Below are 14,479 nucleotides of genomic sequence, written 5' to 3' on the forward strand. Positions count from 1 at the left end.
CAGGCCAGCAAGCCCTGCCCATACTCATACCTATGGCCACCATTTTGCACACACAGGCCGCTAGTCTCAGAAGGATGTGGACAAGGAAGTGGGGATGGCTCACAGAAGCCCACTGCCACCACTACAGATCCTCACGGGGTTAGAAAAGAGTTCAGCGTACCCGATACCACTAAGGTTCACTCAGCAGCTGTGAGACCTTGGATGAGTTAATCCTACCTCTGGACCTCAGTTTATTCATCTGCAAAATGGGGATTAAAAAGTACTCACTTCAGGCCAGTCATGGTGGCTCACGCCTATAATCCCAGCACTTTGGGAAGCCGGGGCAGGCAGATCACTTCAGGTCAGGAGTTTGAAACCAGCCTGGCCAATATGGTGAAACCCTATCTCTACTAAAAATACAAAAAATTAGCCGGGCATGGTGGCGCATGCCTGTAGTCCCAGCTACTCAAGAAGCTGAGGCAGGAGAGTCACTTGAACCTGGGAGGTGGAGGTTGCAGTGAGCCAAGACTGCACCACTGCCACTCCAGCCTAGGCGACAGAGCAAGACTGTCTCAAAATAAATAAATAATAACCATTCTCACCTTTTTTTTTTTTTTTTGAGATGGAGTCTTGCTCTGTCGCCCAGGCTAGAGTACAGTGGCGTGATCTCAGCTCACTGCCAGCTCCGCGTCCCAGGTTCATGCCATTCTCCTGCCTCAGCCTCCTGAGTAGCTGGGACTACAGGTGCCCACCACTACGCACGGCTAATTTTTTGTATTTTTTAGTAGAGACAGGGTTTCACGAACCGTGTTAACCAGGATAGTCTCGATCTCCTGACCTCGTGATCCACCCGCCTTAGCCTCCCAAAGTGCTGGAATTACAGGCACGAGCCACCCGCACCCGGCCCATTCTCATCTTTAAAAAGAGAACTAATACAAAAGCATCATGGCGTGTCAGAATCAGAAAGTAGCCCCAATATGGCGGTGTTGCTCTTGCTCTTGCTTTACAGACGTGGAAACTGAGTCCAAAGGAGGAGGACACTGCCCGCAGCGCTGTCACTCTCCAGGTGGTGACAGCGAAGGCCATGGTTAGAGGATAGGATTTGGTGCCAGGATGATTCAGGTTCAAATCCCAGCTCTGCCACTTGCCACAGCAGCAGTTAATTCCTTTCTCACTGGGACAATGGGAGTAAGACCAGCACCTGCCTCCTGAGCATCCTGTGCTCATGAAATGAGGACCCACCAGTGGGTGTGACGAATTCTACACTCCGTGCCCTGCACGGAGTAAGCTCTGGGTAGACAGGGACCTCTGTTACCATGGGGACCCTATCCAGGCTATGTTTGGTGGGTGACATTATAGCAGATTGTCTTCTCTTGGAGGTCACCTTTTTAACAATGACCGCCAAACCCAAGGGACAGGCGGACACCGAACAGCTCCCGTTCCTGCTGCTGTGTGGAATGGCTGAGGAGGAGGCAGTGCTCAGACAAGGGAGGAAGAGGCGAGGCCCCAGCTCCCGACTGCAGGGTATGCCCACCAGAGGCCCGGAGCAGGTTAGGCTCGGTGACAAGCCACCCAGAGCAGCCGGGCACTGGCACCTCCCACTGCCCTCAGCTGCCCAGCCCATCACAGCAGGTGTCTTCCTGGCTTGGCTAATTTAGTCAAAGTGCTTATCAGTTAGCCTCCCTCTAGGGTTCAAAGACCATCTGCCCAGAGGCCCCTCTAGGAAACCCTCCTCCTGCCTGCCCCTGTCCCACACTGGGCCCCCCAAGACTATCTCCCACCCCTCACCCATCAAGCTGCCCCATCCCTCTTCCACCTGAATGAGGCCTGGAGGAAGAAAACACCTGGGGGCCCTGAAAGTCTGGAAGGCTGAGCAAGTCATGCCTCGAGGAGAGGGAAGGCCGGCCTCTCTCTCCAACAAGATCCAGGCAGAAGCAGGGGAAGCAGCAACTGGGTTGCTGGGCTGAGCTGAGCAGCAGCCGCCCAGCCCTGCCCAGAGAGAAACAAGAATCGGTTCTGGCCCAGGCACGCTTGTCAAGCTCTGGCCTCGTAGGCCCTCTGCAGGTTCCACCTCCTGAAGGAGAAAGAAGGTGGGGAATGGGGGGAAAGACCAGGTGCTTAGGCTGGTCAGGACCGGAGCTCCTCCACGTACCTGTGTTCTTCGAGAGGTCGCTCTGGCTTTCAGCTCTCATTAGACACATGCTAGGCCAACCCGCCTGCCACCTCTGCTGCCACAGAGACACTCCACAAACACACCTGCCACATCACCTTGTTCTTCAAACTCTTCCCCATCACTGTCAGAATGGAGCCTGGGTCCTAAGCAAGGCCCTCCAAGATTCGTCCCCTCCACTGACCTCTCGGGTCTCAGCAGCTCCGGGCCTGGCCTGGAACTCTGCTCTGGCTCTCATGAACGGCTTTCAGCCCCATGACCATGCCACCCGACCTGTTTCACATCTCCGGGCCTTTGCTTAAGCTGTCTGTTTCCTCCACATGGAATTCTCTCTCACAGCCAGCAAGCAAATCCCTATTCAACCATCAAAATCCAGCCCCATTTCTCCTCTACAAAGCTTCCTTAGACCCATTTCACACAGTGGTTTCCAGTTGTGAAGCTTTTTAAAAATACTTATGTCCCAGGCCCACACCCGGAGATTCTGTTACAGTGGCTCAGAGGTGCAGCTGATAGGGGGTCAACAGGCTCTTTTCAAAGAGCATGGGTGGTGCTGGGACACATACATGCCTGCAGGCACAGCCCCATTATAACTGTTGTCCTCCCTAAGAGCCTGTGACCTCTCTGGGGGCACTGGGCTTCTTTCCATCTCAGGATGGGTAGCCCAGGGCACACACTAGATAACAGCTTGTGACCCTCCCTTGCTTGCGACCCACCTAGCATGGATCCAAAGGGCATAGACCAGGAATCCATGAGGCTGGGACATCCCTGGACCTGGGGAGCTGCTTGTGTGGGGCTTTAGCCCAGAGAAGGGGAGAACAGATGGAAGGTGGGGTACAAGCCCTCCTGGTGTCCTCTGCCTGTCCTGAAAGCCCAGGGCCCAGAAGGAAGAGAAGGGGATGCAAACTGCACAATGGAGCTGGAACAGGAAGTGGGGTGGGACCTCCTGACCAAGAAGAGGGCCCACGGCTCCCCATGCAGGGCAGCAAGATGCCCACAGCTCTTCTCAGATCAAAGGGCTACCTGGTGGAGAGTCCGAGATGGGGAGAGAGGAGCTGCCTTCAAGAAAACACAGGCGGAGCTACAGCAGGAGGGGTGCAGGCAGAAGAGAGGGATAAGGTACGTGGACAGGAACCCAGCCTCAGTATGAAGCCAGCCCAGACAACGTTCATCCTCTGCCCTCCAGCAGCCCTGCTCCAAAGCAGGCACCCCTCGGCGCCTCCTGTGCTCACCTGTCAGGTGCAGGTGTAAATAAGATGACATGCACAATGCTGGTAGGTTTGTAATGAATGTCAGTTTCCTTCCCAGAGTTCCTGCCAGTCCCTGAGGACCAACAGCATTTTCTCATTTTACAGACTGCTAAACTAAGTCTAAGACAAACGTATTCCACCACAACATCAGGCCTGAGATCACAAAATTTGAAATGACAATAGCTGACACCTCCAAGCACTGTGTGCACCGGTCCCCATACTGAACATTTTAGTTTGCATCTCATTTGATTCCCACAGCAGATGGGGAAAACAAGGCTGACAGAGACTGAGGGGCATCCCCAAGGCCACACAGCTACTGAGCCCCTGGGAGCAAAAGGGCAGGACCCAGGCCCAGGGTGGAAGGGGGAGTAGGGGAGTGGGTGGGTCGGGGAACATCCTCCCAGACCCTCCTCAGTCCTGCAGGTGCCAGAGCTGCAGAACCTGGCAAGGGACCACACACCCCAGCTCCTCCCTCACCCACCTGATGGACAGTCAAAGGGCTTCCTGAGGTGGGGGCGACTCCAACTTCCTTTCCTCTTCACCAGGGAGGGGGAGGGGGGCTCTGAGAAGGGGGCCTGCCTAGCTGGGGCAGGGGCCAAGTTTGGTCAATGGCTGGAGCCTCAGACAATGAAGACTCTGTCCTGAGCCCAGAGTCGGTGGCACCCGCCCTCCCTCACTGACCTCTTAGGGAGCCCCTGGTGAGGATCCGCAGGCAGGAAGAGTGGGGAGCACTGGGGAGGGGGCCCTGGGAGTAGGTCTCTGTGGGAAGGAGCTGACCCTGAGGCCAGGCCAGAGGGGACCCCTGGGGGCTGTTGCCTGGGAAACCAGAGCCAGCCTGGAGAAGCCGCTGGACAGCGTGGGAGGGGGGCGGCCCCAGACTCTGTCTCCAGCCTCCCTCCTCCACCTCCTCCTCCTCCTCCTCCTGCTCTTCCTCCTTCCCTCCCATCCCCCAGACACATTAACCCCTTTGTCCCCAACAATCCAGCCCAGCAGGAGTGAAGAAGCTGAAGTGCTGGAGGAAGCCGCCAGCCATCAGCTGAACTGACTCCCTTCTTCTCCAGAGAACCCCAGACCCTCAGCCCCACATCAGGGGTGTCCCTGCGATGGGGCACTGTGGCTCCCACCTGGAAGCCAGAGAAGGGACAGCAGCTGGCATGACACAGACTCTGTGCCATCACCTCGCCCATTCGAGCCTCAGTTTCCCCACTTACAACAGGGATGCCCGCCTCCCAGCCGCTGAGTGTCCCCGCTGCTGGGCCCTCGCCACTCAGCATAAGAGTGTATTTAGGCTGCAGGCAGCCTGTGAGGCGGGTTTCCTCCCTCCTTTTTAGACACAGGGAAGCTGAGGCTCAGATGGGGAAGGGACCTACCCAAAGCCCCCCCAGGAGGATGAGGCAGGCAGGGAAAGGGAGGTCCGTGTGCGTCCCTGCAACCCAGCAGGTGTACACAGACGGAAGAATGGCAGGAAAGGGCTGGGGTTCAGGGAAGGGCACTGCCAAGGGAGACAGTAGGTGTCGGGGGCACACACAGGGGTGTCTACTGCTCCCCAGGCATCAGGGTGGAGCCAAATGGAGGGGCAGGGTTGCTCCTGCTACACCTCAGGGCTGAACTAAAGCCTCCAGGGGGCCAAGGTGAGGTGCAACCTTTGGGGACTCTGTGACCCCAGTTCACCCTCCTCACCTCCAGGGGTCAAGCTCACCTTCTCCTGCTTTCCCAAAGTAAGTCGCTCATCCCATCACTCCCTTCCCCGCTCAGCCAACATCTCGCTGCACACCTACTGCCTGCCAGGCACCAGCTTGGCACTGGGGACAAAGAAACAAAAGAGAGTTCCAGGTTCCTGTCCTCAGACAGTAGCCACAGGAGGCCAGCGGGTACAGACCCCAAGGCAGGGGGCGGGCACAGTGTCCCAATTCCAGATCAGAGCCAGGGCAGGGGCCCAGGAATCAGGCATGTGTTATCCTGGCTCCACCGCTAGCTTAGGCTTCTTAGACTCACTTAGCCATGTAAGTAAAAGGGGGGAGTGTGCAAGGAGGTGAGGCTCTCTCGGGTTTAGATGAGGAACCTGTAAGGTAATACACTTGGCCCAGCACTCCAAGTGTGTAAGGTAATACACTTGGAACCAGTAAGGTAATACACTGGGCAGGAACTCGCCTAAAGCACAACAGAAGGATGGCAGGAAGGGGCCCGCACCATGCTCTCCATCGGTCGCAAATGGAACCCAACCCAAAGTTAAACTCTCCAGGCCTGCAGTTTTCTACCCTGATATTCGCACAGGGCCCCATGGAGAAGGGGGCTGAGGAGGGCGTCCCAGGCTCCCAAAATGGACCCGGTACAAGGCATTCTCCTCTGCCGGTGCCCTGGTGGTCTCTCCCAGGCTGCACCTGCCCGCATCGAGTGGATTGACCCCCGCAAGCAAAGAATTCGGGCTGGGTCAGGGAGATGGTTGCGCGCAGCTGCATCTCAGAATTGCTGCCCACCGGTGGCCCCTGCCTTTCTGCGTGGGATTACCTGCAAGGGCCCCCTGCCCATCCCATCACTGGTCTGCAGGTCTACAGATGGGTGACTGGAGGAGCCCCCCACACTGGCCTCTGAGCTGACGCCAGAATGGGATGAGATGGGGTACAAAGAGCAGGGAGGAGTGTTTCGCATGGTACAGGGATGTCTTTCTGGGGTAGAAGCCAAGGCCACCGAGAGACACAACTCCTCTCTACTGGGTCACTCCCAGCAAATAGAAATACGTAGCCAGACACCGTGGTTCATGCCTGTAATCCCAGCACTTTGGGAGGCTAAGGTGGTTGGATCACTTGAGTTCAGAAGTCCAAGACCAGCCTGGCCAATGTGGTGAAACCCTATCTCTACTAAAAATACAAAAATTAGCTGGGCGTGGTGGCGTGCACCTGTAATCCCAGATACTTGGAAGGCTGAGGCAGGAGAATCACTTGAACCCAGGAGGCAGAGGCTGTGGTGAGCCAAGATTGCACCCCTGCACTCCAGCCGGGGGGACAGAACAAGACTCCATCTCAAAAAAAAATCATAATAAATAAATGAATAAATACACTGCGTAGTTACTGCTCATCTGATCCCATACCATCTCCACCCACTACCCCATTTCTCTGCTCCCCTTTTCAAGACTTCCCCGAGGAGTACCTATGCTCCGCCTCCTGTCCATCTCCCATTCTGTGCTGAGCAACCAAGTGTGTGCCCACCGCTTTGCCAGCCAGCTCATGAGGTCACCTGGGGCCCCCACTACACCGGTTCTGATGGACACATCTCGGACCCCATTCTGCCTGATCTGCCAGCTGCTCCCTTCTTTCACTTCTCGCTCCGGCTCCCCTTCCTCTGCTCTTCCTTCCTCCCTCCAGGTTGGCAGTTCCCAGGTTCAGGCTCCACCTCGGCTCCTCCCCAGGCCACCTCGACCACCTGGCTCACTTCGTGGGTCCTGAGCCATGGCCATAGTGATGCTGCCAGCCTGTCCTGCCTTTGAACTCCAGGCTCTGCCCCTCTGCCTGCTCTGTGTCTTCACTCAGTGATCAATCAGGCATCTCAGCCTTAATGTGCCCTTACCCACCTCCTGATCACCACGCTGCCATGAACAAAGAACCCTGCTCCTCCCAGTCTTCCCATCCCGCTTGCTAGCTCCATCCCACCAGCTGCTAAGGCCAAAACCTTGGAGTCAATTTGACGCCTCTGTCTCACACCCAGGGCCTACTATTAGCAAACCTGCTGGCTCTACCTTCAATATACGCCCAGAATCCGAGCTCATTTCACCCTCTCCACCGTGGCCCAAACCACCATCATCTCTCACCTGGGCTATTCAAAACGCCTCCTGACCAGTCCCTCTGCTCTCACCTCTACCCCTGCCCTGACATGTTGTTCTCAACACAGCAACCAAGTTCATCCTCCACTCAGAGCCCTGGAATGCTTGCCTATCTCATTTAAGGAAGACCAAAGTCCTCGTCTTGGTCTTCGAGGGCCCATGTGTCAGAGCCCCCACAATCTCCCTGACTTCATGCCCTACCTCTCTCTACACAGCTCACTCTAGTCACTACCACCTTCCAGCTCCCTGAATGCCCCAAGCATATTTCTGCCTCAGGGCCTTTGCACTTGCTGTTCCCTCTGCCCGAAATGCTGTTCCCCCAGGTACCCACACACTGCTGCCCTCACCTTCAGGGCTGTGCTCCAAGGTCGCTGTATCAGAAGCCTTCTCCTGACAGCCCACACACATCCCCCTGACCCAGCATCCCCATTGTCACAGGATTTAACACCTGCAGCAACTATAAATTTTAGTTATTTATCAGTTTCCTCCTATGAGAATGTGGACTCCATGAAGGCAGGACTGTGACCACCGTTCCCCACTCTTACCTGCACCCACGGCACAGGCCTGACACACAGGCGACCCAAGGCACAGTTGCCGAAGGAATGCAGAAATCCCTGGTCCCAAGTTGGGCCCCTGGGGAGGAGGCAGCCACAGCTGGGCCCCTCCCTTCTGAAACCAGCCTGCACCCAGGACAGCTCCTCCCCAGTAAGCTTCACAAACAGCTTCACGGCCAAGTTGCAAAGGGGCAGTTCCCCAAAACCAGAGTGGAAAGAGGTCTGGGGCTGATGCCAGGAAATGATGAGAAGGGGAGGAGTGGGACAGGGCCAGAGAAGGACTTGGACTGTTTTTAAAAACTCTCTCCCAAAAAGACCACATTCTTCCTCTGGTGAGTCAGAAGCATGTGGCCAGGCAAAGGGGACAGGACCTGCAAGCCTCCGTGGCTGCCACTGTCATCTGCTACTAGCAGGCAGGCACATACCCCAGCCTTTCCCACGGGTCAGGTGTGAGGCCCTGGCATCTATTCAGCTTCCCAGAGAAGGAGCAAGGCTGGGCACCGGTGTCCCAGGTTGACAGGCCACAGACAGCAAACCAGGCCTCCCTTTCAAAGCCCACAGGGTCCCATCTGGCTCCAAGCCCTTTCTTCAGGCCCAAGCTCTGACTGGCAGGGAGGGGGCCATTCACTCTGTCCCACAAGGGAGCTCTGGGCAGGAAAGAAATAGCCTTTGCAAAACTCAGAGCTAAAAACAGCTCAACCCACCCAACCAGGGCAGGGCAAGCGGGCCAGCAGAATCTGAGGTCTCCTGAAACGCAAGCCCAGCATGGAGCCACAGGACACCCAGGGGCCCTCAGCCACACAGCCCAGGATAGCTCTGGCTGAATTCAGAGCAGCCAGCACTTACGATTCAAACCATGCCCCTCATTGATGTGCTGTCCTCCCCAGAGATGGGTGTGAGTGCAGTTCCAGCTGTTCCGGGGCTTCTCTGGAGGGAGTTGGCTCTGAGCACTGCTCCAGGCCAGGAGACGTGTCTGGTGCCTCCTCTAATCCTCCCACCAGCTCCTCCAGGCACATGGCCAACCCACAAATGGCAGGCACCTGACCCCATTTTACAGAGGAGGAAACTGAGGCTCAGAGGGTAGAGAGATTTGTCCAAAGCCAAGAATCTGATCCAAGGTGGATCCATGATTAGACCCAAGGTCTTTCAGCTGTGACTGGAAAGGCCCATCAGGATCAGGCTAGTGGGTCCATCCCACTCCCTTGCAATTAACTTCACCATCTGAGAAGATGCGGCCTGGGGCTGTGGGAAGGGAACAGGGGAGACTGGGCTGGAGGTGCTGGGGGAGGGAGAGCAGGGAGGGATGACTTCAATCATGAAAAGGATTTGCCCTGAGTCCTGCTGTCCTGGGTTGAGGTCAAATCTGGGACCATGATCCCCCCAGAGAACTGTTCCCAAACACCCATCCTCTTTCCCTGTCAACTTTAACAAGAGCCAGACTGTTTCTGACCGACCCTGTGGTACGACTTACGAGGAACCAGACATCGCGGATGCTGCCCACAGCCTGGTCCTAAACTCCCCTTAGTATTCCTTCTGCCTTGGCATGGAAGCCACACTGGGTGCAATGAGCTTCAAGCCCCCTACTGCCGATATCCTGCAGGCAGAGACACCGCTGCTTGTCCAGTGAAAAACGGGACCACTCTACTCCAGGTCATTTCTGCTCTGAAGCAATCTCTGGCCCTGCCAGGGTGCCCTCCAGGTTCCCCTTTTTGCCACCATCATGCCCTGGATATGAATTTTTAGGAGAATGAGCTCTGCACTCAATCCCAGCGGAGGCCAGCTGTGACACAGATGCCATCCACTGCTCCGATCCCTGGTTTCCTCTTCCATACAATGACAACTGTAAGAATCACCATGGCACAGGACTGTTCTAAGGATTAAATGAGATAATAATTCTCAGAAAGTGCTTCACTGAGAGCTGGAACACAGTAAATGCTCAATATGTGTTTGTTGAATGAATAAATGACCACCTACTCCTAAATGAACAGCAGCACTGGCCTACAAGAAGGAGTGGTGTCCCAGGCTAGAGCTGAAAGGTCCTAGAGCTCCCTGTCACTGCCCTCCAGGAAGGCACTGCCTGCCTGGATGGAGAAGGCAAGGCTTAGGGGGCAGCCCCTCCCACAGTATCTGACCATGCAGTACCCACCCTCACTGGGGAAGAGGAGGCCACTGAAGTGCTCTAGGAAGCCATCAGCTTGGCCCAACACTGAGCACCCAAAAGCCTGCACCCAGCCCCTTCCTCTTTTAAAGTCAAGATTCCAGGGAAGAGGGTCAAGGTCAGGAAGGGGGAGGATCCAAAAACGAGACAGCAAGGCCAGAGTTGCCTTAGTTGGTGTGAAATGCAGCAATGACCAAGCTCTGTACATGATGCCAAAGACACATTCCAATTCCCTGCATCCGCATGGTCAGCACAGGGCCAGCTTGGAGCTGTCTGCAGACACAGCCCCTTCAAGTAAAGCACTCCGGCTGGAGAATCAACCCCAGGAACTCAGGTTCCACTTCCTGACTGGACCTCAAAAAATATTCTGCTAGGTTGGTCGCAGTGGTTCACGCCTGTAATCCCAGCACTTTGGGAGGCCAAAACAGGTGGATCACTTGAGGTCAGGAGTTTGAGACCAGTCTGACCGACATGGTGAAACCCTGTCTCTACTAAAAATACAAAAAAGTCGCTGGGCGTGGTGGACATGCCTGTAATCCCAGCTACTCAAGAGGCTGAGGCAGGAGAATCACTTGAACCTGGGAGGCGAAGATTGCAGTGAGCCAAGATCGCGCCATTGCACTCCAGCCTGTGTGACAGAGCGAGACTATGTCTCAAAAAAAACAAAAACAGTCTGCTCAATTTAGGAACAGCAAACCCCTCCAGGCAGCAAACCTTCAATGATCCCCCAGCATGTCCCCGGTGTCACTTGACACAGGAGCATCCCAAGTAACCAGCAGAAAGAGTCCAGTGGCCTGGGAAGGTGGGATCAAGGGCTCAGTTCTTGCAGGCTGCCAGCAAGCATAACAGGTGCCCGAAAATGCTAGCTGGAGGGGCAAACGAATGCACAGATGGCCACCTGGACACTGCCTGCCAACACTGAGCCTTTGCCAGGTCTATCCAAGGTCGTCCTGTGGCCCGGTTCTTTGTCAGAGGACGAGGACACAGGGACACCATCTGCCTCCAGAACAGGGTGCAAAGCAGGAAGAGAGTGATGGCGGTCACATCTTCCACACATGCTGTGTCAGAGTCAAGGTCTCCAGACACCCCGCTCCCTCACTCTGGAGACTTTCAAGTTCAACGGCATTCAAGAGGGTGACAGAAAAGCCAGTCTTCATCCCTTGGGATCCCTCTGCCATCCAACAACCCCACCCTACTCATTCAGCAAATCTTGATTGTGTCCCGGGAAGCACTCAAGGTTCTGGGATTTGCTGATGAGCACTTGGTCCCCTAGTCATAGGTGCCGTGAGGTGAGGGAGAATACTGGGGCTGAACTGAGGTTCAAGAGGACAGTTGAACATCTGGACTCAACTCTCCCAGGTATGATGCTGGCCATGTGATGACCGGCCCAACACTGCATCCACACAGAACAGGGCGCATGAAGACCCGGCAATGATCCACTTCATTCCGCCAGGGGCCCTGCTTCTCTGTGGCCTGGACAAGGTGCACAGCTGCTCCGGCCTCCAAGGGCCCCTCCACATCCCAGAAGATGTTTGCATTTTATGCCAAACCAGATCACTGATGCTCCCAAGGTACATGGGATGTTGAGGAAGGAGACAGTATTGGATTTCAAAATTTCCATCCCACCTTAATTTATAGTTACAACTTTATAGATCTATAGGAGGCCATGGTTCTCAACTGGTGGCTATTGTGTCCCCCAAGGGACATTTGGCAATGGCAGGAGACGCTTTGGTTGCCACACTAGGAGGGGAGTGGGGACGCTACTGGCATCTGGTGGGTGGAGGCCAAGGAAGCTGCTAAACATCCTTTAGGGCACAGGACAGTCCCAACGCAAAGAATGATCCAGCCCAAATATCAATGGATCGAGGCTGGGAAACCCCGATCAGAGGGCACTGGGGAAGTCCTCTGGGGATCTATAGCAGGCGCTGGCCTGTTAATGCAGGGTTGTGTCACCGTTACTAGTCACAGGAATACAGAGACCAAAGCCATTGCCACTGGTTTCCATGGCAGATAAACACCAGACTACAAGTGTCTAAAGAAACTGCATCCTGCTACAGTACTTGTTTTTGTGCCTCTCCCTGCTAGACTGTGGGGGCGGAGACCACGACCTACTTGTCTCTGCATCTGCACCACCTGGCCCAGCATCCGGAATACAGGAGGTGGGGAGAGGAGGCAGCTGGGGAGGCAGGGGGAATATGTACGGCCACCTCTTTAAGGTGGGACTGCATCTTATGCCTCTCTACATCCTCAGCGCCCAGCCACGGTCCTGGCACCCGCATTCGTAAATAAACAATCAGACTGCGAGCTCTTGGAGACCAGGAGCTGTGCCCTCCTGCCCTGTGTCCCGGAGCCTAGCGCATGGCTCAACCCTGTATGCATATTCATCAAGTATCCCCTGCTGTGGTGAGAAAGACACAGCCGCTGGCAGTCCAGAAGGGGAAGGAGAACGGAATGGTATTGACAATAGCCGCTGGGCTTCCCTTCAGGAGGCCTGGGGGCTCTAGGAACTCCTGAGAGCAGACTCAAGTCTAGATTCCGGCAATGGGGAGTTGGAGGGGGACCCGTCCATCAGCGCTCCTTTAAAGGGTGACCAAAAGCATGGATAGTTCTTCTGCAATGCCTGGGATGCAGCAGCAAGAAGCAAATGCTTCGCGGGAGGGAGAAGGGAAGAAGGTAGAAATGAGGGCTTCCACGGCATGTGCCTTGAGCCCCACAGTATTTGCATGTTTGTATCCCCCTACAATTCCTATGCAGAAACCTCACCCCAAGGTGATGGATTAGGCGGTGGGGCTTTGGGGAGGTAATCAGGTCATGAGGATGGAGCCCTCATGAAAGGGATTAGTGTCCTTGTAAACAAGGCCCCAGCTAGGCCCTCCCACCACACAGGGACACAGTGAGAAGGTGTCATCTATAAGGAACAGGCCCTCACCGACACCGAATCTGCTGTTGCCTTGATCATGGGCTTCCAGCCTTCAGAACTTTGAGAAATAACTGCCTGTTGCTGGTAACAGTCATGGCATTTCGTTATAGCTGCCCGAATGGGGCCTTGGATGGGAGTGAAGTGTCCTGGTGCTGCCTTTGCTCCTCTTGTCCCTGCTGACCTGGCCCAGGGACTCATCCATTCACGATAAGCATTAACTGAGGAAGTGAAATCCAGGTCCCAGTCAAAGGGCACAAAAGAAATGCAGTGGCTCCTTGTATTGCCCAATGTCAGTGCTAAAATCAACATCAGACACCAAACGTGTTAACAGCGTGCTAAGGGCCCAGTGCTAATCCAAGCCCTGTACTCCTACAGCTCCTATAATTTCCTCCTAAAAACCCTCTGAGATGGGGGCCACTCTCATTGCCATTTTACAGATTAGGAAACAGAGGCATAGAGAGGTTCCGAAAATTGCTGGAGGTCACACAGTCAATAAATGAGAGAGCTGGGCTTTGAACCCAGGCCACGTGGCTGCAGAGCCTGTGCCTTGAGCCCCTGCAGTATTTGCAAGTTAAAACCTCAGCCACTAGCCCACCACCAGTCAGCTGGGCTCCTGTGCTGCCAGGGAGCACTCAGGTGGGACCATGAAGACCCCACCCATGGAAGCAAGTAGGACAGGGCCCCAGTGGGACAGCACATCAGGAGGAGAACTTGGGGGACTCACAGACCAAGTGCCCCAGACCAATGGCCCCCCTGAAGTGTTGCAGCTGCACTGCCCCTAACAGAGCCTCTGAAAGCCGCACTCCTCCAAGTCTCTCTGGGTCCCAGCCCTAGGCTCCCGGGCTTTCCGATCCAGAACCACCTGGGGGCTGAGGGCAGGCTTATGTCCCCGTGAAGACCTGGGATTCACCTAGGCCATCCAGCCACCACCCTGGAGATGCACCCAGGCAGGGGTGAGCTGAGACACAGGCCCCACTGTGCAGGCCAGAGCAAGCACTATGTACCAGCCATGCCAGAGCCAGTGACCTCCCGCTCTGTGGCTGAGGATAACGATGATGTCAGACCAAGCCTGGAAGGGCCTCCTTGGGGCTGGCAGCATCCATCTCTCTCCCAACCTGGCTCCTTGAAAGGGCACCCACTGATCAGAACACGAGTTAGTGGCAGGAGCTATCTGCTGTCCACTCGCAGCACTGACCCAGCCGTTGTCGGGGTCAATCATTTTGTTTCTTCCCACAATCAGACCCTCTCCGATGATGGAGGGGTCTTTGAGAGGCTGAAATCCAACCTGTCAGTCACAGAAAGAATTCCTCCTTGAGGATCCTAATAGATAGGTGGGTCTGTGCACAGGCTCTAGAGTCAGTGGGGACACCAAATCCCAGATCCACAACCTAGCAAATGTGCGACTTAACCTCCCTAAGCCTCAGTTTATTCATCTGCAAACTGGGTGTCATGGCACGCCTGAGACCCAATTAGGTAACATTCATTCATTCATCCAATCATTCATTCATTCAACCCACATTTATTAAGCACCTCCATGAGCCAAGCCCTGTTCTGGGTACTTGGGACACATCAGTGAACAAACAGAAAGAAAAACGGGCCGGGCACAGTGGCTCATGCCTGTAATCCCAGCACTT

General features: G+C 55.2%; 1 protein-coding gene across 7 annotated transcripts in view; it reads right to left on the reverse strand.

Moving 5' to 3' along the window:
* ARHGEF10L (Rho guanine nucleotide exchange factor 10 like) overlaps window positions 1-14,479 on the reverse strand; it is a 180,143-nt gene that overhangs the window by 122,816 nt on the left and 42,848 nt on the right. Inside the window, exon 1 of one of the 7 annotated variants that reach the window (XM_073007777.1) lies at window positions 8,614-8,632. The exons of 5 other annotated variants lie outside the window; for them this stretch is intronic. The gene's annotated coding sequence lies outside the window, so the exon portion shown is untranslated. Of the gene's footprint in view, window positions 1-7,758; window positions 7,778-8,613; window positions 8,633-14,479 lie in introns of those variants that run through there. One more of the 7 variants, XM_073007776.1, reaches the window with a different exon arrangement.

Source organism: Chlorocebus sabaeus, chromosome 20 (genome assembly GCF_047675955.1).
Source record: "Chlorocebus sabaeus isolate Y175 chromosome 20, mChlSab1.0.hap1, whole genome shotgun sequence".
Taxonomy (NCBI): Eukaryota; Metazoa; Chordata; class Mammalia; order Primates; family Cercopithecidae; genus Chlorocebus; species Chlorocebus sabaeus.